At 38.8% G+C, this 27,314-nt stretch overlaps 1 protein-coding gene across 4 annotated transcripts in view; it reads left to right on the forward strand.

The window, feature by feature from the left end:
• EPM2A (EPM2A glucan phosphatase, laforin) overlaps window positions 1-27,314 on the forward strand; it is a 113,505-nt gene that overhangs the window by 25,245 nt on the left and 60,946 nt on the right. The window contains exon 2 of one of the 4 annotated variants that reach the window (XM_044924134.2): window positions 14,890-15,060. The exons of the other annotated variants lie outside the window; for them this stretch is intronic. The gene's annotated coding sequence lies outside the window, so the exon portion shown is untranslated. The remainder of the gene's footprint in view (window positions 1-14,889; window positions 15,061-27,314) is intronic. 4 annotated transcript variants of the gene reach the window in all.

Raw genomic sequence — 27,314 nt, forward strand, 5'->3', positions numbered from 1 at the left:
ACTCTTTGCAACCCCATGAATTGCAGCACACCAGGCCTCCCTGTCCATCACCAATTCCCGGAGTTCACTCAGACTCATGTCCATCGAGTCGGTGATACCATCCAGCCTTCTCATCCTCTGTCATCCCCTTCTCCTCCTGCCCCCAATCCCTCCCAGCATCAGAGTCTTTTCCAATGAGTCAACTCTTCGCATGAGGTGGCCAAAGTATTGGAGTTTCAGCTTCAGCATCAGTCCTTCCAATGAACACCCAGGACTGATCTCCTTTAGAATGGACTGGTTGGATCTCCTTGAAGTCCAAGGAACTCTCAAGAGTCTTCTCCAACACCACAGTTCAAAAGCATCAATTCTTCAGTGCTCAGCTTTCTTCACAGTCCAACTGTCACATCCATATATGACCACTGGAAAAACCATAGCCTTGACTAGACAGACCTTTGTTGGAAAAGTAATGTCTCTGCTTTTGAATATGCTATCTAGGTTGGTCAAAACTTTCCTTTCAAGGCATAAACGTCTTTTAATTTCATGGCTGCAATCACCATCTGCAGTGATTTTGGAGCCCAGAAAAATAAAGTCTGACACTGTTTCCGCTGTTCCCCCATCTATTTCCCATGAAGTGATGGGACCAGATGCCATGATCTTAGTTTTCTGAATGTTGAGCTTTAAGCCAACTTTTTCACTCTCCTCTTTCAACAAAGACTTTTTAGTTCCTCTTCACTTTCTGCCATGAGTGGTTATCTGCATATCTGAGGTTATTGATATTTCTCCCAGCAATCTTGATCCAGCTTGTGCTTCTTCCAGCCCAGTGTTTCTCATGATGTACTCTGCATAGAAGTTAAATAAGCAGTACAGCTTTGATGTACTTCTTTTCCTATTTGGAACCAGTCTGTTCCATGTCCAGTTCTAACTGTTGCTTCCTGACCTGCATATAGGTTTCTCAAGAGGCAGGTCAGATGGTCTGGTATTACCATATCTTTCAGAATTTTCCACAGTTTATTGTGATCTACACAGTTAAAGGCTTTGGCGTAGTTAATAAAGCAGAAATACATGTTTTTCTGGAACTCTCTTGCTTTTTCGATGATCCAGCAGATATTGGCAATTTGATCTCTGGCTCCTCTGCCTTTTCTAAAACCAGCTTGAACATCTGGAAGTGCACAGTTCACGTATTGCTAAAGCCTGGCTTGGAGAATTTTGAGCATTACTTTACTAGCGTGTGAGATGAGTGCAATTGTGCGGTAGTTTGAACGTTCTCTGGCATTGCCTTTCTTTGAGATTGGGATGAAAGCTGACCTTTTCCAGTCCTGTGGCCACTGCTGAGTTTTCCAAATTTGCTGGCATATTGAGTGCAGCACTTTCACAGCATCATCTTTCAGGATTTGAAATAGCTCAACTGGAATTCCATCACCTCTACTAGCTTTGTTCATAGTGATGCTTTCTAAGGCCCACTAGACTTTACATTCCAGGATGTCTGGATCTAGGTGAGTGATCACACCATTGTGATTATCTGGGTCATGAAGATCTTTTTTGTACAGTTCTGTGTATTTTTGCCACCTCTTCTTAATATCTTCTGCTTCTATTAGGTCCATACCATTTCTGTCCTTTATCGAGCCCATCTTTGCATGAAATGTTCCCTTGGTATCTCTAATTTTCTTGAAGAGATCTCTAGTCTTTCCTATTCTCTTGCTTTCCTCTATTTCTTTGCATTGATCGCTGAGGAAGGCTTTCTTATCTCTCCTTGCTATTCTTTGGAACTCTGTGTTCAGATGCTTATATCTTTCCTTTTCTCCTTTGCTTTTCACTTCCCTTCTTTCCACAGCTATTTGTAAGGCTCCTCAGACAGCCATTTTGCTTTTTTGCATTTCTTTTCCATGAGGATGGTCTTGATCCCTGTCTCCTGTACAATGTCACAATGTGCCATAGTTCATCAGGCACTCTATCTATCAGATCTAGGCCCTTAAATCTGTTTCTCACTTCCACTGTATAATCATAAGGGATTTGATTTAGGTCAAACCTGAATGGTCTAGTGGTTTTCCCTAGTTTCTTCAATTTAAATCTGAATTTGGCAATAAGCAGTTCATGATCTGAGCCACAGTCTGCTCCCGGTTTTGTTTTTGCTGACTGTATAGAGCTTCTGCATCTTTGACTGCAAAGAATATAATCAATCTGATTTTGGTGTTGCTCATCTGGTGATGTCCATGTGTAGTCTTCTCTTGTGTTGTTGGAAGAGGGTGTTTGCTATGACCAGTGCGTTCTCTTGGCAAAACTCTATTAGCCTTTGCCCTGCTTCATTCCGTACTCCAAGGCCAAATTTGCCTGTTACTCCAGGTGTTTCTTGACTTCCTACTTTTGCATTACAGTCTCCTATAATGAGAAGAACATCTTTTTTGGGTGTTAGTTCTAAAAGGCCTTGTAGGTCTTCATAGAACCATTCAACTTCAGCTTCTTCAGCGTTACTGGTTGGGGCATAGGCTTGGATTACCATGGTATTGAATGGTTTGCCTTGGAAACAAACAGAGTACTAACTCTTTAATTATAGAATGGCATTTGTTTCCACTCAATTACTCTCTGGATTTGGCATCCTAATCTTAGATTTTAATGATCATAAATTCAACATCAAGTTATCACTATTTTTTACTCCACTTTTATTCCTATGCAAAAACTAATTTGTCTTCATCTCATATTATTTTGCCATAACTGTGATTTGTTTAGAGTAGTATTGACATGTTAAAAGTTTTAATCCTTAAATAATTGATTATTAAAATTTAGGAAAATTATGCAAATAAACATGCAACTTTGTGTTTTTAAGATAATGCGTTTTTTTGCTAAGGCTGTCATAATAAACTCCTATTGACTGGATGGCATAAACTACAGAAATTTATTGTCTCACAGTTCTGGAGGCTAGAAGTCCAAAATTAAAGTGTGGGCAGGGTTTGTTTCTTCTGAGACTCATGAGGAAGGACTGTGTTCTAGGCCTCACCCGTTGACTTACAGATGGCTGTCTCCCCCCTGTATCTTCACATCACCTTCTATGTGTTTCTCTGTCCAAATTTACTCTTTTTATGCAGATACCAGTCACACTGGGATAAAGTCCACCCCAATGCCATCATTCTAACTTTATTACCACTGCAAAGACTCCCCAAATAAGTTTACTCTGAAGAAATGGGCATTAAGTAAGACTTCAGCAATACAAATTTTGGGAGGCACAATTCAACCTATAACCAGTAGTAAGTCTTTTCCAATTATATTTAATTTATCAAACTGTTCTCTACATTATGTATTATTAAAGCAGGTTATCATTTGTCTTTGGGTAGAAAAAATCCTTCTCTATAGTTGCTGCTGCTGCTGCTGCTAAGTTGCTTCAGTCATGTCTGACTCTGTGCGACCCCATCGACAGCAGCCCACCAGGCTCCCCCGTCCCTGGGATTCTCCAGGCAAGAACACTGGAGTGGGTTGCCATTTCCTTCTCCAATGCATGCAAGTGAAAAGTGAAAGTGAAGTCGCTCAGTCGTGTCCGACTCCCTGCGACCCCATGGACTGCACCAGGCTCCTCCGTCCATGGGATTCTCCAGGCAAGAGTGCTGGAGTGGGGTGCCATTGCCCTCTCTATAGTTACTTCACTATTATTGATATTCTAGATGAAAGCACCTATTTGGAAGGCAATAGGAAGGGAAATAATAGTACAGTAGGAATAACAAATATTTGCAATAAGATAAACCCAGGTTAGACTGCAGATTCTGCCAGAATTATTGTATTACCTTACATGAATTACCTAATGCCAGGAGTTCATTTCTTCCCTTCTACAAAAGGGTAATTAACACACCAGGGCTATTGTGAGGGCTAATTTATAAAGTATCTAGAAAAACGTAGTAGCTTTAAGATAGCCGGCAGTTTCTAGCACTGGATTACCTGTGCCTTTCCATTTTTACTAAGATGAAATTTCTTGATCTTAAAGACAGTTTGTGTTTATTGAGGCACCAGTTTTAAGTAATACTGGACTACTCCATACACTGATCCCAAACTATACCTGTGTTGCCAGTGTATTCTAGACCATGCTGCAGCCTCTGAAAAATTACTTGCACCACCCATTTCTACTATGCTTCTGCTTTTACTGTGCTATGCCTTGGTGAGGACTGGGTTTGAGTGGAGGATAGATGGATACATACTGCATAAGAGGTATTATCCACATTCCAGTCCAATTTTGTGGATACAGTTCACTCACTCTTAATTGGGTAAACTTTGAGTAGAAGAAAGTGCTCCTAAATATAACTTTGGTCCTTTGTTTCATCCATTAGGAGATGAGGGTCTTTCAAGAGCATAACTATGCTTACTGCACTCAAACTATCAAATAAATCATTAAAAAGGGAACATAAATTGAGGTACCTGGTAGAGCATTACATGAGATAGCTTAATGAGATAGTTATGAAAAACAAGTATAAATAAAACTTTGAAGAGTGACTCATGAAATGCTAAGAAAGAAATATTCATTTCAGCAATAGTTTTATTACTGTTGAATGAAAAATTCTACTCACTAAAAATTACAATAAATTTAAGTTTACTCTTTCTTAATCATCTGAAACCATCCTAGGAAACCTGAGTTTATGTTGAACCATAACATCACCAAATTAACTCTCCTCATTTTTTGATGGATAAAGTGGGACCCATAAAGTTTAAGTGGATGACCTAAGCTCACACACTGCTAGCCTTGTGAGAAACACTGGGCTAGAACACAAGTGTCATGATTTAGCACTTTTCCTTCCTGACAATATCACTTCTGCTAGGCAGGGCATGGAGATTTGATGAGTTAATTTTATTATTTTTGCATTTTTAAAATTGGAGTTTAATTGCTTTACAATGTTGTGTTAGTTTCTGCTGTGCAACGTGAATCAGCTATTTAGGTATACATATATGCCCTCTCTCTTGAGCCTCCCTCCCACCCGCACTGCCCCACCCCTCTAGATCACCACAGAGCCCCGAGCTAATCTCTGTTACCTGTTTTACACATGGTAGTGTATATATGTCAATGCTACTCTCTCAACTCGCCCCACTCTCTCCTTCCCCCACAAGTCTGTTCTCTACATCTCTGTCTCTATTCCTGCCCTGAAAATAGTTTGATGAGTGAATTTTAATATCTTGTACATAAACTCTGAGCTCTGGGACTTCATAGGTAAGCAGGAGGTCATGGTGCCTGTGTAATACCCAGGCTATCTCTGCACGGTCACTAAGAAGGGATTTGATGGAGAAACAATGGAGAAGTCAGTTGGGACTCGATTTATTCCACATGGTTCTTTCTTTTGACACTCTCTTAATCTTCTTCCCACTTTCTTTTCCTTCAAAATATTTTTTTAATGTGTTGTTTCAGCTAAAATGACCCAAAGTTTTGAGAACAACAGAAATGATATTGAAATAAAAATAAGCGGCATTTTTTTCCCTGTTCTAGGATCAAACCATGGTCTACCACATATCCACATATCCAAAATAAATAGTGCCAGGCTAAAATAATCCAGGAATAGATGTTATTACACTTCTCTGATAGCTCAGTTGGTAAAGAATCTGCTTGCAATGCTGGAGACTCCTGTTTGATTTCCTGGGTTGGGAAGATCCACTGGAGAAGGGATAGGCTACCCACTCCAGTATTCTTGGGCTTCCCTTATGGCTCAGCTGGTAAAGAATCCACCTGCAATGTGGGAGACCTGGGTTCGATCCCAGGGTTGGGAAGATCCCCTGGAGAAGGGAAAGGCTACCCACTCCAGTATCCTGGCCTGGAGAATTCCATGGACTGTAGAGTCTGTGGGGTCGCAAAGAGTTGGACATACAGTTTCTCATTCCATCTCCCCCAGTACCTGACCCTCCATAATTTGCCAGAGAACTGAAATGAAAATGCTTGCTGCTTTTAGATGACTTATTCATGTCCTCTAGAAGCAGAATGGGGTTCTAATTTTAGTGAAAATTAAAGAAAATATCATTGCATCCTCACCCAGTGAGGAGGGAGAAATGCTCTGGAAATTTTTTTTCCCTAAGAGGTGGCAGAACAACTAAAATCTGAAAGATGTCCCTTGGTGCTCCTGTAGTAACAAAATGAGCTGGATAAAATAGTAGTTTAAACCAGTATAACGTATTTTATGGTGGGGAATTTAGGGAAATGAAATGTATATGGTGGAGATTTTATACTCCAGTCAACATGCTTCTTTGTGTAAAGATAAAGCTCAGGAGTGTCTGGAACATGAGAGTGAATGAGAAAAAGATTTATAAATTGTGATTTGTAGAAAGTCAGAGAATGGATAGCTTAATGAGATGAAAGAAGCCCAAGGAGATTTCAACTTTCTGTGAAAGAAACTGACTTGGCTGACAGGTCAGATCTGACCAGCTGGGTGGGCCTCCGCTAGGCATGGGAGATAGCTGTGTCTTGGTTACCAGTGTTGGTGCCAGTGTTTCCATACCAGTTTTCACTTTCATGCATTGGAGAAGGAAATGGCAACCCACTCCAGTGTTCTTGCCTGGAGAATCCCAGGGACGGGGGAGCCTGGTGGGCTGCCGTCTATGGGGTCGAACAGAGTCGGACACGACTGAAGCGACTTAGCAGCAGCAGCAGCAACAAGCTGATGAAATTTTTCCATTATTCCAAGATGACCATCAGTTTGAGTTTCTTTATTTTCTGTTAAAATTTTTCTGTTTTCTGCTCTGATGGTGGGATCACGGGCCATGTGCAGCTGGCTGAGGTCTGTAGTACAGCCAGTATACAGTGGAGTGAGATACTTAACATTTTCAGTTTCATGACCTTCATATTTTTAAATGTTAAATCATAATGTTACATTAACAAAGAGCTTTATCCCAAATTTTAGCTAATTAAAGAGAATCAGAGGAATGGTTACTTTGAAATCATTTCCTTTTTTCAGCTTACTTGTAAAGGGCTCTATTCTATGAGAAATAATAGATTTGACCTGTTATTGACAAAATTTCTGTTGTAGTACAATCGACTTTCACTTAGCATAATGTTTTCAAAGGTTCATGCATATTGTAGCTTGTTCTAGATGTTATGTTTGTAGATTTATGCTTGTAATATAGCATTTACATTTATGTCTTTACTACATTTATGTCATATACTACTGTCTTTACTGACCACAATCGCTAAGAATCTATGAGTGTGAGAGTGTGATGAGTGTGAGAGTCACTATCCAGAAAAAGAATAATTCAGAGTCCCATATGCAGAAAATTATATTTGGGAGTTATACTGTTATTTCCGTGATCTTAGATTCAGAACTATTCTGTTGCTGCTGCTTAGTCACTTCAGTCGTGCTGAGTCTGTGTGACACTATGGACTGTAGCCTGCCAGGCTCGTCTGTCCATGGGATTCTCCAGGCAAGAATCCTGGAGTGGGTTGCCATGTCCTCCTCCATGGGATCTTCCCAACCCAGGGATTGAGCCCAGGTCTCCTGCATTGCAGGCAGGCTCTTTACCACCGAGCCATCAGGGAAGCCCTCAGAACTATACAGTATATCACTTTTTAAATTCTGAGTTTGTGCAGATTCTGGGTGTTGTGCAGAACACATTGGTTTTAAGTGTTGCTTTAACACTTACTGATTCAGAATAATTATGAAGAAGAATTGAGTTAATATAAAGGAGCATTCTTTGTAAATTAAAGTGATAAATATTTTGTATTAAAATATTAAGATTTTGTTATTGGCCTATTTATCTTTATTATTTTTTGGTTACATTTCCAATACTGTTTGTAATGAAGGAGTATCCCATAAAAATTTATTAAAAGTATTTTACCCCTGAGCTGTGTATGCTTTTTTTGCACAGACTTTTGTCTTTACTTAGTCTGTTTAGAAATCTGAATCAGAAATTTTCACTTGATGTTATTTTTGATGGTGGTTGAAGAGGTTTTATTATTTCTCAGAGAGATGTACTTAGAATTCATTAGTGGATCAATCTAATTAGGTGTGAATAGAGAGATGTAATCCAAATCAAACTCAAAAAAGAAACTCTTCTAGGTAGTCTGCTATTACAAAAGGGAAAGTGTCATGAAAATAAAAACGTATCAGTATCATTAAACCACCAATTTTATTATTATTTAAAACCTTACTTTGGTTTTAGCCTTTGAGAAAAAAATCTTTATTACTTTCCCTCCCTCAAGTAGGCAAAAACTAATAAATCAGAATCTGTATTGACTCGTTTATTCAATTAATTTAACAAAAAATTTTGAGGCTCAGTTATCCACCTGGAATTGCAATAGGTGCTGGGAAACATAGATGAAAAATTCACAGCCCTTGCGTTTGAGAGACATATTCTAGCTGAGAGAAAAAGACTTAATCAAGTAAGGACTGTGACAGAAATCTACAAATCTATATATGGTGTTATGGAGGAAGTTCATCCAGGCGGGAATTCAAGAAGGAGTTGGGAAAGTCTTTACAGAAGGGGTAGTATTTTGAACTTGGTATTTAAAGAATAATAAGTTCTTCCCTGCCAACTTCTATCTGTAACTATGAAAATAAAAACTAGATTGTTAAAAAAATATTTGCCTGATGTGTATCCAATTGGAAATTGGTGTCCTGCCTTTATCCTCCTCAAGTGAGAGTCCTGGTTTTACTGAAGTGAGAAGGACAAAGCCCAAATCTGAGGGCTCAGAGGCATGTAAGCCATTCAACCTTTTGTAGAGGGGCTCCCTGTATGTCCTGGGGTCAGGTGGGGTGAGCTGTAGGAAAGTAGTGTTTTGGTAAAGGAGGTGCTGCTGTAGGGGCAGCTGGTGAGGAGGGTGGTAATGGTGTCTGCAGGGGACCTGGGGGCATCTGCTGTGGGCTGATGAGGAGGGCCTTCTTTCTTGGGACTTAGAGGACTTGGGTGGAAGCAGCCTTTCTTGCCGCATTGCTCATTTTGAACCTTCTCTGTTGGCATCTTTTTCTTCAAATATAACTCAGGTAACTCTCTGGTGAAGTTTCTAGGTGCATCAGTGACCCCCACCCCAACCTTTTGGAGCATTGGAATCACCAGGGGAGCTGTTTAAAATATAGGTTTTGGGTCAAACACTGACTTAACAGAATCTCCAAAAATGATGCTTGGAAATCCATATGTTTTTAATTCAACCTTTTGGAGCATTGGAATCACCAGGGGAGCTGTTGGCTTTTCCAGTATTCATGTATGGATGTGAGAGCTGGACTATAAAGAAAGCTGAGCACTGAAGAACTGATGCTTTTGAACTGTGGTGTTGGAGACGACTCTTGAGAGTCCCTTGGATTGCAAGGAGATCCAACCAGTCTATCCTAAAGGAAATCAGTCCTGAATATTCATTGGAAGGACTGATGCTGAAGCTGAAACTTCAATACTTTGGCCACCTGATGCAAAGAACTGACTCATTGGAAAAGACCCTGATGCTGGGAAAAATTGAATGCAAGAGGAGAAGAGGACAACAGAGGATGAGATGGTTGGATGGCATCACCGAGTCAATGGACATGAGTTTGAGCAAGCTCTGGGAGTTGGTGATGGACAGGGAGGCCTGGCGTGCTGCATTCCACGGGGTTGCCAATAGTTGGACATGGCTGAGCAACTGAACTCACCTGAATAAATAAATATAATTTCTGAAAAAAAAATACAGATTTTGGGTCAATCACAGACTTAACAGAATCTCCAAAAATGATGCTTGGGAATCCATGTTTTTAACAGTTTCGTTGAGATACAATTCACATATCATACAATTCACCCCTTCAAGTTGTATAATTCAGGGGTTTTCAACATATTCACAAAGTTGTGTAACCACCAACACCCATTCTCAAATATTTTCACTACTCCAAAAAGAAACCTTGTATTCATTATTGATCAGTTCGCATTCCTCCCCATACCCCTGTCCTCTGGCAAACACTATTGTACTCTCAGTCTCTATGGATTTGCCTGTTCTGGGTATTGTATGTACATGGGACCATACAATATGCAGCCCTGTGTAACCAACTTTCACTAAGCAAGATGTTTTCAAATGTTCCTGAATCCTGTAGCATGTCTCAGCTCATCTTGCTTTAATGACTGAATCATATTTCACTGTATGAATGTACGACATTTTGTTTATTCATTGCTTAACCCTTATGGATGTTTGGGTTATTCTAAGTTTTGAATAATGCTGCTATAAACATTTGTGTACAATTTTGTGGGGACTGATGTTTTTACTTCTTTTGGGTATATACCCAGAAGTTAGCTGCTGAATCATATGGGAACTCCATTGTTTAACTTTTGAGGAACTGCCAAACTGTTTTCCAAAGTGACTGCAGCATTTTAAATTCCCACCAACGATGTTTCAGAGTTTCTGTTTCTCACTTGGTCGACAATGCTTGTTATTTTCTGTATTTTTTATTTCAGTCATCCCAGGGGTGTGAAGTGATGTTTCATTGTGGTTTTGATTTGCATTTCCCTAATGGCTGATGATGTTGAGTATCTTTTCATATGCTTATTGGCCACGTATCAATCAGAAGATACATGTGTGTTGTATATTCTTGGAGAAATGTCTATTCACATCTTTTCACTCACTTTTCTTTGGGCTATTTGTCTTTCAGATGTTTAATCACTGAGAGTTTTTTTTTTTTTTTAACCATCTCGGGTGATACTGATGTAGATACTTGGATGGATAATAAAAACTATAGAATAGGCAGTGGGCATATTAAAGCATGGAATGCATGAATTGGTTTTGTATAGTGCTTCACTTTGTTGTAAACAAGTGGAGCAATTTGGTTTAATGCTGATTTATTGGAATTATCTGTTAAATACATTTATCCTTTCTCGGCTAACCCGAATATTACCATATTCATCTTTCTGTGCACTACTGTTAGGTCTAAGTGCTCTTTGAGCGTCTTCCCTCAGATCACCTCTTATATTAAGTTACCTTCTTTCTTAAGAGGACCTCCTCCAATTCCATGATTATATAGCTCTAGCTCTAATCCCTCTTCTGGGTTTCAGGCTTATGTATTCCATTGTCTATGAGACTTTTTCATCTGGATGTCCTGCAAGTACTTTAAACTCAGGTTATTCAAACCTCAACTTATAATCAGCCTTTGCAAAGTTTCTTTTTCTGTTGTCATGGTTTGAAGACACTATGGCTTAGTCACTCAAGTGTGTAAAACATTCATACTTCTTAGACTGGAATGCCTGCATCATGAGTCTCTAGGGCATTTCCTAGGCCAAGATTTTGATTTAATAATTCTGAGATTGTCCAGGGAGTAAGATTTTTACAAGTGCTTTTGACAAGCTGCTGACTTGGGAGACCACTGTAAGAGATTCTGCAGGTGAAATATTTCAAACTGCACCTGCATCCTGTTTTACATTCATCTTCCTGCCTCTGCAGTCAGTTTGGTTCCTTGGAATTTCAGTGACTTCTACAGGTCTAACTCCACTGCATCCTTTCTCTATTCATTCTTTCTTCCACGCTGCTGTCTTCCTAAAGCACAGATTCGATAATGTCCTCTGTGTGATTGAGTATTCTTTGACAATTTCTTATTTCCTATAAAATGAGTCTAAACTTCTAGTATGACCTTTCAGTTTCTTCAAAATCTGGCAATTATTTATTTAAAAAAATTTACTTTGCCTGTACTTTCCTGCTATTTCCTAAGAACAATCTTTCAGTCCACCTAGAGGCTTATTTTCTTGCAATATTTTATGCACCTCTTTATTAGTGCTGTATCCTTTTCTTGGATTTCTGTTAAAACTATAGCAGTCTCAGATCTGTAACAAACCATGCCACATTATTCCATTGGCTTTGGGGAAATAATATGAAAACCAGTTAGAGGTAACTTCTTTAAGGAAAAGGGAATGGCAAACCACTTCAGTATTCTTGCCTTGAGAATCCCAGGAACAGTATGAAAAGGCAAAAAGATGTGACACTGAAAGATGAACTCCTCAGGTGGGTAGGTGCCCAATATGCTACTGAAGAGCAGAAAAATAGCTCCAGAAGGAATGAAGAGGCTGAGCCAAAGCAAAAACAACACCCAATTGTGGATGTGTCTGGTGGTGAAAGTGAAGTCCGATGCTGTAAAGAACAATATTGCTTAGGAACTGGGAATTTTAGGTCCATGAATCAAGGTAAATTGGAAGTGGTCAAACAGGAGATGGCAAGAGATATAGATTATTTAACCTCATTCAATAATTTATATTTATTATAAAATTATTAAGTACAACAAATGACTATATAATATAAAATTGTTAAATCTATCTAAAAAAACCTTCTGATTCATGCATAACACACACACATGCATATACATACTTCTTTGGATTAGGAACCTAGGGGATTATTATCTTACTCCCTAAGGGGTGTCTGTCATGGTCCACTGATGGCATTTCTAGGCGAGCTATGAAAATAGCATGGTTTAGTGTACTCATATATCTTGGTCACCCTGCTTATTTAACATATATGCAGAGTACATCATGTAAAATCCAGGCTGGATAAATCACAAGCTGGAATCAAGATTGCCATGAAAAATAACAACTTCAAATATGCAGATGATACTATTTTAATGACAGAAAGTGAAGAGCCTCTTGATGAGGGTGAAAAGGAGAGTGAAAAAACTGCCTTAAAAGTAAACATTCAAAAAACAAAGATCATGGCATCTAGTCCCATCACTTCATGGCAAATAGATGGGGAAAAAGTGGAAACAGTGGCAGATTTTATTTTCTTGGGCTCCAAAATCACTGCAGATGGTGACTGAAGCCATAAAATTAAAAAATGCTTGTTCCTTGAAGGAAAGCTATGGCAAACTTAGAGAGCATATTAAAAAGCAGAGATATAACTTTATTGACAATGGTCTGTATAGTCAAAGCTGTAATTTTTCCAGTAGTCATGTAAGGATATGAGAGTTGGACCATAAAGAAGGCTGAGCACTGAAGAATCAATGCTTTTGAACTGAGGTGCTAGAGAAGACTCTTGAGAGTCCCTTGGATAGCAAGGAGATCAAACTCATCAACCCTAAAGGAAATCAATTCTGAATATTCATTGGAAGATCTGATGCTGAAACTGAAGCTCCAATACTTTGGCCACCTGATGCGAAGAGCTGACATATTGGAAAAGTCCCTGATGCTGGGAAAGATTGAGGGCAAAAAGAGAAGAGGACAACAGAGGATAAGATGGTTGGATGGCATCACTTACTCAATGGACATGAGTTTGAGCAAACTCCATGAGCTAGTGAAAGACAGGGAAGCCTGGCATGCTGCCGTCCAGGGGGTCGCAAGGAGTTGGACGTGACTTAGCAGCTGAACAACATGTTCATCATATATGCAATTAGTGCATATGCTGGTTCTGTTGCCCCCACTCAACTTGTAGGTTTAACATATGTGTAAGTAAGGCAGCAATGATGATTGATAATAGATATAATTTGCATTTATCTAGCTCTGGTAGCCCCACCCACATAGCTATAGTTTTGTGTATATGTAGATTAAGTAACCCTGCCATGTGATGAGAGAGTAACCCTGCCATATCTGATGAGATATGGTATCTTTCCCTGTACACAGGCAGCTTCTATGAGTTTCTCTTGATAAAGTGCTGTATCCAGAACTAGGACTTAGAGTCATCACTCATACTTACAAACATTCTAAATACCTTTTCTTGGTCTACTTGTTTAATACATATTCATTTTTATTTCCCATTTATGAAACAAATATTTCAAGCCCTCTAGCCTTCTGTGAGGCAATGGCACCCCAATCCAGTACTTTTGCCTAGAAAATCCCATGGACGGAGGAGCCTGGTAGGCTGCAGTCCATGGGGTTGCTAGAGTCGGACACAACTGAGCAACTTCACTTTCACTTTTCACTTTCATGCATTGGAGAAGGAAATGGCAACCCACTCCAGTGTTCTTGCCTGGAGAATCCCAGGGATGGGAAGTCTGGTGGGCTGCCATCTATGGGTCGCAGAGTCGGACACGACTGAAGTGACTTAGCAGCAGCAGCCTTCTGTGATAGATTTTCCTTTTATTTATTTAGCTATGCTGGGTCTTAGTTGGGGCATGCAAACTCTTAGATGTGGCATATTGGGTTCTCTGACCAGGGATCAAACCCAGGTCCCCTTCATTGGGAGCTTCTTAGCCATGTGACCACCTGGGAAGTCCCTAACCTTTCTTTTTGATATTTAAGTAAAGTTGCTTGAATCCCCATCCCACATATTGAGGGATCTGACCTCTTTCCTCTGTGTAACCGAGAACCACTTTTTCTCAGCATATTTGGAACAGTTGGGGGTATGGTAGTTGATTATTGTTTACCAATATCTACATCTTTTCCCTGTGGGAGATTGTTCTTTGCCCAATTGAAGATGTATACCTTTGTCATATGGCTTGCTTTAGTCAATGAAGTGTAAGAAGAAATGATGTATGTCATTTCATGTTGCTTTGCCTTACTTTTTTCTCTCTGACAAGAGGTTACTATTGATATTCCAAACAATGGTTCCTCTTTCTGAAGGTCCCAGCACAGAGATGACGACAACATGAAGGAGAGTGCTTACTTAGCCAATCTATAATGAGCTGTAGCACAGGAGAGAAGTAAACCTTTGCTTTTCTATGCCACTGAAAACTTGGAGTTGTCAGTTATCACAGTGTGTGTAAGTGTGTGTGTGTGTGTGTGTGTGTGTGCTGTCAGTTCAGTCCTGTGTGACTGTTGCAACGCTATGGACTGTAGCCCACCAGGTTCCTCTGTCCATAGGATTCTCCAGGCAAGAATACTGGAGTGTGTTGCCATGCCCTCCTCCTGGGGATCTTCCTGACCCAGGGATCAAACCTGAATCTCCTGCGGCTCCTGCATTGCAGGCAGATTCTTTATCCGGGAGCCACCAGGGAAACCCCAGTAGGGTTCTACTTTAATCTATATTTCTGAAATCCCTTGGAAATGTTTGAGAAGACCAGATAATCTCTGAGTCTCACTTTTCTCCTCTATGAAGTGCAGGTTTTGGACAGTGGTGGAGATAGAGGCTCTTTTTAGAAGGAACTGCGTGGGATCAGCAGCAGCGGAATGAGTGCCAGCAGCCCTGAGCCCTGGTGTTTGCTTTGCTGCTGGGTAAATATAGGACTTTGTCAAGTCATGTAATCTGCTAGAACCTCAGACTCAGGAAAAGAGGTACTCACATGTTTGTTGTCTGTCCCACAGGGTTTTTTTTTTTTTTTTTAGAAATAATATATTTGAAAGTACTTTTAAAATTATTAAGCTCTATTGTTCTAGTTGAAAAGTGGTATGAAATTCTTGCATTCGAAGATTTTATTTCTATCTTAATTCCACTGGGTGGCAGTATTTCACTTGCACTCTACTCTAATTTTACAATTTGTATATAATCTCATAGAAAAGAATTTAATCACCATCTCATTTTCTCCCAATCTTATTTCCACCCTTTCCCATCCCATGCATTCCCTCCCAAAATAATTCTGAGAATCTGTTACCATTTGTTTAAAAGTAATTGACATAAATGTGAGGACAGTCACTAGAATTTAGCAATTTATCCAGAACTTTTGGAACCCTGGTTTGATCCCTGGGTTGAGAGGATCCCATGGAGAAGGGAATGTCTACCCACTCCAGGATTCTCTCCTGGAGAATCTCATGGACAGAGAAGCCTGGCAAGCTACGGTCCATGGGGTTGAAAAGAGTTGGACACAACTGAAGGACAAACACTTTGCTTCTTTTGGGAAGAAGCCTTAGATAGCTTAACTTAGCTCTGCTGCTGCTACTGCTAGGTCGCTTCAGTCGTGTCCGACTCTGTGCGACCCCATAGATGGCAGCCCACCAGGCTCTCCCGTCCCTGGGATTCTCCAGGCAAGAATACTGGAGTGGGTTGCCATTTCCTTCTCCAATGTATGAAAGTGAAAAGTGAAAGGGAAGTTGCTCAGTCATGCCCGACTCTTCGCGACCCCATGGACTGCAGCCTACCAGGCTCCTCCGTCCATGGGATTTTCCAGGCAAGAGTACTGGAGTGGGGTGCCATTGCCTTCTCCGTAACTTAGCTCAGATGTAGTTAAATTACTTTGATGTCGGTAATTAAAATCAGTTAAAAATCACCCACAAATATCTTGCTGTTGGCTTCTTTTGTGAGTGCTTTAACAATTATTTTTTTCAGTAAACTCATTTAGACATTTTTGACTGATAATACCACTGATGCTAGTTTTATCCTATGTACCGTAAGATAATAAAGTTGTTATGCTGAATCCTTTGATGTCTATGACATGTTTGTGAAACACAGTCAGGGTTCCGAATCAGTTTACCTTGTGTCAGAATTTCTTAGAAAATTAATTCTACAAGATCAGTTCAATAGGAAAAGTACACTTGTAAAGCTTGATAAGTTATGCCTTGCTGACTTCTTTTGATATTAAGGCTTCCATAGAAGGGATGGTTGGCTTCCCAGGTGGCTCAGTGATAAAACAATCTGCCTGCCAATGCCGGAGTCACAGGTTCCATCCCTGGGTCGGGAGATGCCCTGGAGAAGGGCATGGCTACCCACTCCAGTATTCTCACCTGGGAAATTCCATAGACAGAAGAGCCCTGCGGGTTACAGTCCGTGGGGTCGCAAAGGAGTCAGATATGACTTAGCAACTAAACAACAACAACAACAAAGTGATGGTCCAGGTCTCTTTGCATGTAGCATGAAAAAAAAAAAACCTCAAGATTCTTTAGTACCATAGTGGGTTGCTAGTTTCCACTTGGAAGGAGTCATCAGTGAAATTTCTAAACTGCCATCGTCACTGCATTCTATATAACAGAAAGTAACTCCTTTGAAAAGCTGTTTAAAAGTTGCTTGTAAAATGGTGTAAATAGAGAAATCTCTGTTTTTAAATGGCTGACATTTGATAGAAAATTTAAATTTTAATTGTTTTATGTCAAATAAATTTTTGCTTTTTTAAGGAGGAAAAAAGTAATGATAGAAAGATAGATGTTTACAAATGAATTGATTTGTTAAAATGAATTTCATTTCTTTCTCTTATGGTCATAATTATGAATCATATATCCTCTCTTCTTATGTACAGAAAAGTGATAAGCTATTTGCACTGTGTGCATGAACACACACAATTTTTTTTTATGTGTGGAAGATGATCCATAGCTTTTTATTGATTCTCAAAAGAATTTATGACTCCAAAAAGTTAAAAATAAACTCTGGCATTTCATCATCATTACATATTTTAAAGTAGGTTTAAAAATTTTTTAGAATTTTTACTTCATAAAATATCAATTCTCATGTATACAAATGGAAAAATGTAGGAACAGTGTATCTTAGTTTGTATATCAGTGACCAGTTTTGCAAACAGACCAGGAGTGGAAGAGATAGAAAGAAGAGTAATAGTTAAGTGTTCCTACTGAGTTGTTATTTTAGCTCAGATGGTAAAGAATCTGCCTGAGATGTAGGAGACCCAGGTTCGATTCCTGGGTCAGGAAAATCCCCTAGAGAAGGAAATGGCAACCCACTCTGCTATTCTTGCCTGGAGAATTCCATTGTCAGAGGAACCTGGTGTGCTACAGTCCATGGAGTCACAAAGAGTCAGACATTACTGAGAGACCAACACTTTCACAGATTAGAAAGTGACTGAGTGGCTAATAGATTAGTTAGGTGGATTCATTGAAGTTGTACAACTGACCTAAAGTACTCTGATTGATAAGCCAGTAGGAACATGAGGGTAAGTGCAACTGGCGTTTCACAAGTCACTTTATTCTAGGTCCTTTCCTGCTAAATCTCTTTATTAGTAATTTAGGAAGTGTGCTTGCCACACTTGCTGATAAGAGAAAGCTGGGAAAGAGTTGCTATTTCATTTAAGAGAAGCATTATTCAAAATTTTAAGTCCCTCAAATAGGAATAAATCAACAAGAAACTAATAAAAGTCAAGCCTTATATGTGCATTAATAAATTATTTTGTAAAAATAGAAACCTAGAGAATTTGTCTAGAGAACAATTCAAATTGAAAAGATTTGGGAGTTTCAATTAGTTCTGATTTTAGGAAGAAGTTAGTATGGTTTGATAAGAGATTGGTCAGAATTTGTAAACCAGCTGAGGTGCTGGAAAGAAATCATTGGTCTTATCTTTGGAACATGTAGATCTGAACAAAGCTGTTAAAAAAAATTTGAGCTTATTTTTGAGGTATACCTGTTTTGCATATCAGTGACCAGTTTTGCAAACAGACCAGGAGTGGAAGAGAAAGAAAGAAGAGTAATAGTTAAGTGTTCCTACTGAGTTGTTATTGAACAGCAACTGTGGTAGGTACTGTGCTAAATCCTTTAAATGGATCACTTAATTGAATTTTCTCAGAACAACCCTATGAAGTAGATAGTACTACTCTCCCTTTTTCACAAATGAGAAAACAGAGGCACAGATTGCTTAAATGACTTATTACTGTTTACAAGTACTGAATAGTATAACTTGGAATGCAGTCTGAGTTTGAATGTAGAGTCCATACACTATCATACTGCTATGATATCCTCCCATCCAGGGGAATAGTAATATGGAGCCGAGAGAGGAGAGTTTCAACAGAGTACACACTACCATTACAAACTGGAGGTTGGTAAAGAAAAGCGAAAAATGAATCTGATACGATGACTTCATTTAATGTTGTTTTTTTTTTCCCCTCAGTAAGCTTATGAGGGCAGATGCTAAACTGTAGCCCCTGAGGAATGAATAGGGAAATGAGGATATTTATTGAGAACTGGGGCAGTTAGAAGGAAAATGAGGTTGTCAGAGGTGATGATGGGGCAGAGACTAAAGGAAAGCTAGAAGAGGACGGATTTGGGGTGGTTTAAGAGTAGGAGATTCCCTGGTAGCTCAGGGGTAAAGAACCTGCCTGCCAATGCAGGAGATGCAAGAGATGCAGGTTGGAACCCTGGGTTGGGAAGATAACCTGGAGAAGGAAATGGCAACCTGCTCCAGTATTCTTGCCTGGAAAATTCCATGGATGGAGGAGTCTGGTGGGCCACAGTCCATGGGGTCACAAAGAGTCCGTCACGACGAAAGCACACACTCATAAGGCCACTCATAGAAGGAGAGTCTGTGTTATAGTGAAGAGGTTATATTAGCACAAGACAAATACAGTCAAGAACTAGACAGCCTATATTCTCTATTTGTTTAAGGGTGGGTTGTGGGCAATTTTCAAGTGTTTAAAATATATTAAAATGCTTTTAGTTTTATTGTCAACTTATTTAAAAATATTTTACAAATAAAAATTTAATGCATTAGGTACTTTTGGATTAAATCAAGGAGAAACATGAGATACCAAAAGAAATTTGGTCTATCTTCTGAGATGATTTGCTGGAGAAAGATGATGTGTTCCAACCCATTATCATCACCCTCAGCAGCCTAATTAGCATTTGTTTTTCCCCATTTTCTCAGGATACCAGAAATCCTTATTTTCTCAGAATACCAGAAACCCTTATTTGTTTTGGTAGCAACGGGATCAGTCATTATTGCTCTAATCAGTGTGGTACTCTTACTCATCTTGGTTAATAATCGGTCTAAGGATGTCCATGTTGCCTAGTTCTAGCTAATGAGATGTAAGAGGTCTTTTGTAAAAGGCTCCCAGGAAAGCTTTCAATTTTCTCATGAAAAGGAACCAGGGGCTCTTCACTCTTTTTCATGACCAGTAGAGTGTCACCCTTTGAACATGAGTTGACAGGCATGACAGCAAAGTCAATGTGTGAAGGATGGCAAAGCAGACATTTAGAAGGTACTTGGTATTTCACCAGTTCTGGACTGCCTGGCTTTGCATCTTTTGTTACATGAGAGATCTATATGTATTTATTGAAGTCACTGTTAGTTTTTCTGTTGCTTGCAGTCAGACATAAGATTTAGAGAAGCAAAAATCTTCATCAACTATTTTTCATACATGTGTAGTTTATGCTTTGGTAAATTTTAAGAAAATCTCTCTAATTTATTTTAACAGCTTATAGTGTCTCATTAAAAAGGTTTTAATCTGGCTTATCAATTTCAGAAACAATTTAGTGTTTAAAAACATTGGGCCACTCTATCCTTTATTTCAACTAGCTGTTTATTTCTAATTTCTTTTCAGTAACTAGAGCAGTGCTTATGTGATGTTTACATTAGCTGTATCTCCATCATATAAAAAAAATATTTTTGTTATGGAAGAAACTAAAGCATGAAGCCACAGAGGTGATTTTCACATCAGACCTAGATCAGTTCAAGGGAATGTCTCATTAAACCATTTAGTCCACTTTCTAGAAAATCTTAATTGCAGAGAGATTTCATGCCAAAGCATTGACTTACTTTGAAACTACTGAAATGCCTGTGCACTGCGTGAACTGGGTCAGAATGAAGTTAAATGTAAAACAATGCTCAGTGTTTTTCAGAGTTCCTGGGATGAAGATGATTATTTTGAGTTCTTTGCATCTAAACGTGGGACATTTGAGATATGGTTCTAGGGAAGGTATTGCCTTCTGCCTCAGCGTTGTTTGACTTAAAGTACACAAAGATAAGGGCTTCCCAGGTGGCCCCAGTGGTAAAGAACCCACCTGCCACTGCAGGAGACATAAGAGATGCAGGTCCCTTCCCTTGGTTGGGAAGATCCCCTGGAGGAGGGCATGGCAACTCACTCCAGTATTCTTGCCTGGAGAATCCTACGGACAGAGGAGCCTGACAGGCTACAGCCCATGGGTTCTCAAAGAGTCAGACATGACTGAAGTGACTTAGCATGCATGCACAAAAGATAGGTGACATGAGAGCTTTTGTCGTGGGCTTCAAGGTATGTCAAACAAAGTAGTGAAATTTGGTTGAAAGCATTTGCTTCATATAGTGAGTCTAATATTAATGTAGATGCTTTATTTTTATAGTGTAACTTGGATTTGTGTTCAGACAATGAAATGCAATGAAATTTCTAGTCAAGTCTAAGAGTGCTATGGAGAGAAAAATTGACCTGACAATTTAACAACAACAAAAGTCTAGACACTACTATAAAAATTGTTTAAATGGCAGTAGGAAAATCAACATTAAAAATTATTAGAGCAATCAAATAAAAAATATTAAATACATGAATAAACATCACTGCATGTGACATAGAAAGTAACTGCAGTATGTAGAAATATGTCCAATTATGCAGAGATGGAGCATTTTAATATTTGGATCTTCTTGTTTAATTCCTTGAGTCATGGCATAATTAGCTACCACAAGATCTGATCACTTCAAATCAGGTGGTCAAATCTTTTGGCTTCTTTCTAGATTACCATCACATTGAAAGAATTATTAATATTCAGTCTTGGTGCTTTGAGTCAAGCCTATTAAGAACGATGTAAGTTTCAGATTTTCTCTAAAAATTATATAAAATGGAGAGCTTTGTTGTTGTAGTTAATTTTAAATGGGAGCATAATTGCCTAGGAATACCATTTTGGGGATGTTTTTAAAGAGAATCTTCAATCTTTGTGATGCTTTCATTTTAAGATATGTGCATCCTTATGAATCATTAATTCATAGAAATCATCGATAATAAAAAAGGAAGTCTGGCTTCCTAAATAATGGTTAGAAAACATAATTCTCTTTTTGTCTTTTCCAAGTCGTGAAATCCGGTTGTTTTACACAGCTTGCTTTAGAATTTGGAAAATATTATGGACCCCCTACACGTCCATATTTTGTTCTCACTCTACCCACTAAAATAGACATTTGTTCTTGTTATCTGTCTCCTGCTTTAAATCATACTCATTGACACATTGTTGTGGCTAGTTAAGTATCTAAAGCATCCAGTATTGTCATCTTTGTTAGGTATCTAAAGCATCTGATATTGTCATCACAGTTTGTGATCCATCCTCTTTGTCACAAAACATTTCTCACTAGATGTAGCACACACGGATACTCCAAAATTCAGTCTTCTATATCCATGTGAAAAGTGAAAGTGAAAGTCTCTGAGTCATATCTAACTCTTTGCGACCCCGTGGACTATAGAGTCCTTGGAATTCTCCAGGCCAGAATACTGAGTGGGTAGCCTTTCCCTTCTCCAGGGGATCTTCCCAACTCAGGGATTGAACCCAGGTCTCCCGCATTGCAGGTGGATTCTTCACCAGCTGAGCCACCAGGGAAACCCATGTATACACCACAAATCTATCATAGTTTCCTTTCCTAGTGAGCCAATTGCTCTTTAGAATACATCCCAAAATCGCATTCCAGTCATAATGAATGGAAAATGTCCCTGGAGATTAAGCTTATTTGCAGTCCTTGAATAGTCTGCTTATGTATCAGTGTCTTCAGTTCAGTTCAGTTGTTCAGTTGTGTCTGACTCTTTGTGATCCCATGAATCACAGCACACCAGGCCTCCCTGTCTATCACCAACTCCCGGAGTTTACCCAAACTCATGTCCATTGAGTTGGTGATGCCATCCAGCCATCTCATCCTCTGTTGTCCCCTTCTTCTCCTACCCCCAATCCCTCCCAGCATCAGAGTCTTTTCCAATGAGTCAACTCTTCGCATGAGGTGGCCAAAGTATTGGAGTTTCAGCTTTAGCATCATTCCTTCCAAAGAACACCCAGGACTGATCTCCTTTGGGATGGACTGGTTGGATCTCCTTGCAGTCCAAGGGACTCTCAAGAGTCTTCTCCAACACCACAGTTCAAAAGCATCAATTCTTCGGTGCTCAGCTTTCTTCACAGTCCAACTCTCACATTCATACATGACCACTGGAAAAACCATAGGCTGACTAGACAAACCTTTGTTGGCAAAGTAATGTCTCTGCTTTTGAATATGCTATCTAGGTTGGTCATAACTTTCCTTCCAAGCAGTAAGTGTCTTTTAATTTCATGGCTGCAATCACCATCAGCAGTTATTTTGGAGCGCCCCAAAATAAAGTCTGACATTGTTTTCACTGTTGCCCCATCTATTTCCCATGAAGTGATGGGACCAGATGCCATGATCTTCATTTTCTGAATGTTGAGTTTTAAGCCAGCTTTTTCACTGTTCTCTTTTACTTTCATCAAGAGGCTTTTTAGTTCCTCTTCACTTTCTGCCATAAGGGTGGTGTCATTTGTATATTTGAGGTTATTGATATTTCTCCTGGCAATCTTGATTCCAGCTTTTGCTTCTTCCAGTCCAGCGTTTCTCATGATGTACTCTACATAGAAGTTAAATAAGCAGGGTGACAATATACAGCTTTGATGTACTTCTTTTCCTATTTGGAACCAGTTGTTCCATGTCCAGTTCTAACTGTTGCTTCCTGACCTGCATATAGGTTTCTTAAGAGGCCGGTCAGGTGGTCTGGTGTGCTCATCTCTTTCAGAATTTTCCACAATTTATTGTGATCCACACAGTGTCTTAGGTAGTTTTAAAATTATTTTCATCATTTAGTTTAGTTTTGTTTCATTCACAAATTGCTTTGTGTAACTGTTGTCTAATCAACAATAATCTATTCATTGTGAGAATTGTGTTGTAAATTTCATTTGTCTACTTCAGTTTACCCCAGGCCTGGGTATACAACAATCTCTCAATAATCCTTGGATAGTCCATTAACCAAATTAAACTCTAGAATATTTCATATATGTGAGTGCATTCATTTGCTCGAGCTGCTATAACAATATACCATTCACTGGGTAGATTAAATGACAGAAATTTATTTTCTCACAGTTCTGAAAGCTAGAAGTCCCAGATCAGAGAGCCAGCAGATTTGGTTTCTGGAGAGGACTTTTTTTGCATTGGCTGCCGTCTTGGCGTATCCTCACACAGCCTGTCCTCAATGCCTGCATGGAGAGAGAGATTCTGGTTTCTCTTTCCCTTCTTAGAAGGGCACCAGTCCTTTTGGTTTAGGACTCCACCCTTATGTTCTCATTTAACCTGAATTCCCTAACAGCCATATAGCCAGAGAAATTCACTTTGGGGGTTAGAGTTTCAACGTATAAATTTTGGGGGTACCTAATTTTGTTCACAACGAAGAGATATTAAATTATTAGCAAATCTTTTAGGAAAAGAACTATTGAATTTTGCTTTGCCCATAACCATTTTTTAAATTATATTTCTTTAACTTAGCTTGATCTAAACCTCAATTTAATCATGGAAAATTTCTCTCCTAATATTCTGCTCTGCATGGTTTGGCAGGTGTTAATTAAGTTTTTCTTTAAATTCTTAGCTGGAACTGATCAAGGCTCTTTGGGGAGTTTTACCTAAAAGATCCCCTCTGGAGGCCTGGCAGAGAGTGAATCCAAGGCTAAGCTTTATTAATCATTCCTGCTGTTCCCGTTTTCTGCACACCTTAAGCTCACCTTTGAGAGGACCAACACATTACACCTGCCTAATAAACAACTGTCTAAGGATTTTTGTTGATTGTCTCATAGAATTTGAAGCATAAGTGAATGGTCTTATGTCTGATTATTAATGAGAACAAATGAAGCCAGACCTATTACGTACAAAGGTAGGAGCCCCCTGACTTGTGGTTCTGTCAAGTAACCATCTTAAGCTGAGTAGCTTATTTTGAAGGGTTAGACAAATTTACCTGTACAGATTTACAGAAAGGATGATGCTTAGATATCGCATTTCAACTTACCATTGCCATAAAAATATCAATCACCAATAATAATCAGTTGTTTTTAACTTGAAAGACAGTCACACACACATATACACATTTGCATGCATGTGTGTGCAGACACACACACGCACATACAGAGGAGTCAGATGTTTGATTCATTATCATAATCATCCTGTCACATTTAGTGTTTTCCTTTCTGGTCCTCCAAATTCTAGCCTCCTTAACAATAATATTCTCTTGTCTAATGTAGAAAAGCCTTATTATCTCTAAATCTAGTTGCTATTTTCATTATTGTGAAGTGTCTTTGTAGTCAATACTATAATTTTAAATCAAAACTTTTGGAGCTCTTTCCTGAATTTGTGGAATTGTTTTGTATTGGATTTTCCCTTGAAGTTATTTTAGCTTTAACTCGTGGCGAAGGACTCGAGTATATAAACCTCTTATTATTTTAATGCAATATTGTTATACAGGAAGTGAACTTTCACCAACATACCTACCTGAATTGGTATAGAACTTTCTTCCTGCTCATAGATAGTATTTGATTTCCTAACTTTCATTAGCCAGATTTCATTTTTTTTGCCATTAGCATGAAGTGTTGTCTACTTAACCCTTTGCATTTAAGATTTTTGCATTCTATAATCAAATGAGATAAAAATCCTGTAAATAATAATATTCTTTCATAATTTTATATTATTTATTATTTTCCTATTAACTTTTCTTGTTTTCTCTCTTAAAATTTTATTTTGTGGTGTGTACACAGATTCTGAAAGTGACTGTATAACTGCATAGGTTAGATATTAACTGTGGTCTTCCTCCTTATGATACACGTATGTATCCCTGTTCCTATAGATTGGGGAGGATGGAATGCTCTCTAAGATAACTGTGGAGAAAGGAAGATTTAAATCCTCTGGGTCTTCCTTACATCTGCTTCCCTGCTTCTGCTCTGCTTAGCAGATATAGCTTCTTGTTTCCCTGCTTATATTGCCCTGTTATACATCAAGTCAACATTGGCAAGAAATTAAGTTCTAAAATGAATTTTCATTAATGAACTATCCTCTTTCTCTCTCCATGCAAGAAATTTGTGTGTGAATGTCGTCGATTATATTAAAGGTTGGGATGGGGGAGTTTGGTGAGTAGAGAGGAATATTATAGAAGGACAAACAACTTCAAATTAGGTATTAAAACACTTGCCTTTACCTGCTCTCTGGTGGTCTCATGACCAGTGTGTTTTGATTATCAACTTCACTTTACGTAGTCTGCTAGCTGCATCTTCCCACCTCTCTTCTCTTTCTCCATCTCACCTTTCCTTCTCTTTCTCAATCTTCACATTTTCTTTTCCTATCCTTTCCTTCTTTGATTGCCCCCATGTCCTCTCTTCTGTGATGCAGTTTAGCTGTTTCCCACCACTACTCCTCAACTCAACTATTTTCAACCATTGCCTGCTGCAGTTTATCAAAGTGCTTGATTGGAACAAGATCCACTCTCTCAAAGAGGCAGTTGGTTGAACAAAAATATTTTTTTGCATTTTATTTTGTTTTGCTTTTGCCATTGGAATAGAATATCAAAATGCCAGAGCTGGTAATGATTATACCATGTTTGTACAACTTTATGCACCAATAAGTTCTGGAGTAGTAAGTAACAGATGGGCATGAGAGCGATCTGATTTGGGTGAATTACTAGCTAAAATTAGAGATTAATGTGTTAGGTTCAAATTGATGTTCATGTGCTAGAAATAAAAACTGCAAGGTAATTAAACTCCGAAGAGGATAGATTCAAATAAAACAACATATGCAAAATAATTAGAATTTTAAGTAGACTGCTATCGAATAAATTTTGCTTGTCCCATATTTTGAACGTTCTGACTAAAAAATAAAGTCATTTTAACTTGAACTTTCAAACTTACAGAACTATTTAAAATAATATGTTAGTCCAGAGTTTTAGATTTTTTGAGGTTTCTTACTTCCCTGGCTTTAACTGGAATGCCAGAAAGCTGTCTTCTTACTCCTTCACATTCGTTGCTTTATTTTAATTTTCGTGATTTGCCTCAATGAACAAGTAACATTATGGCCAAGTCCGCGCTAAGGAAATAGGCATTTATTGTTAATTAAATGAATCCTTTTCTACTTTTCTGCCAATAACACAGGTTAGTTTATCTTGCCTTAGTGAGTTGTTTGTATGTTTATTTATTTAAAATTAATGCTAATAAGTGACTGACAGTGGGCGGCTCCAATGGAACAGAGAATTCACTCCTGCAGGCTCCCTCCCCATCCTACCCCAACTTTCAAAGAAGCCACAAAGTTACCTTTTAACCTGACAGCGTAGCCAACTGACACCTTCACGAGGTAGAAGAGACCTGGAAAAGTTAACTAAACCTCTAGGCATAAATGATCACAGTGCAAGTGAACAATGCGTTTACTAGGATGAGACGATTGGACAGCATCACCAGTGCAATGGACATGAACTTGGGCCAACTCCAGATGCTGAAGGACAAGGAGGCCCGGTGTGCTGCAGTACATGGTTCTCAAAGAGTCTGACACAACTGGGTGACTGAACAACTACACACTGTACTCTTAGGCCAGTCCTATGGAACAAAAAGTGGATTGGAAACCTAAAAATTCTCTAGTCTATTTGGAAAAAACAGGCAAACCAAGATTTATTTATTTTTGAATGAAACGTTTTATTTTGAAGTAATTTTATTTTATTCACATGCAGTTATAAGAAATAATACAAAAAGATTCTGAGTAACTTTTGCCTTCTCTCATTGGTAACATATTCACCACCAGGATCTTCCGTGTCCTCTTTACAGCCTCACCTGATTTCTACCTTCTCTACCCTCCGACACCTGGCAACCACTAAACTGTTCTCCATCTCTATACTTTTTTTTTCAAGAATGTTATA

This window comes from Bubalus bubalis, chromosome 10, assembly GCF_019923935.1.
Source record: "Bubalus bubalis isolate 160015118507 breed Murrah chromosome 10, NDDB_SH_1, whole genome shotgun sequence".
Classification (NCBI taxonomy): Eukaryota; Metazoa; Chordata; class Mammalia; order Artiodactyla; family Bovidae; genus Bubalus; species Bubalus bubalis.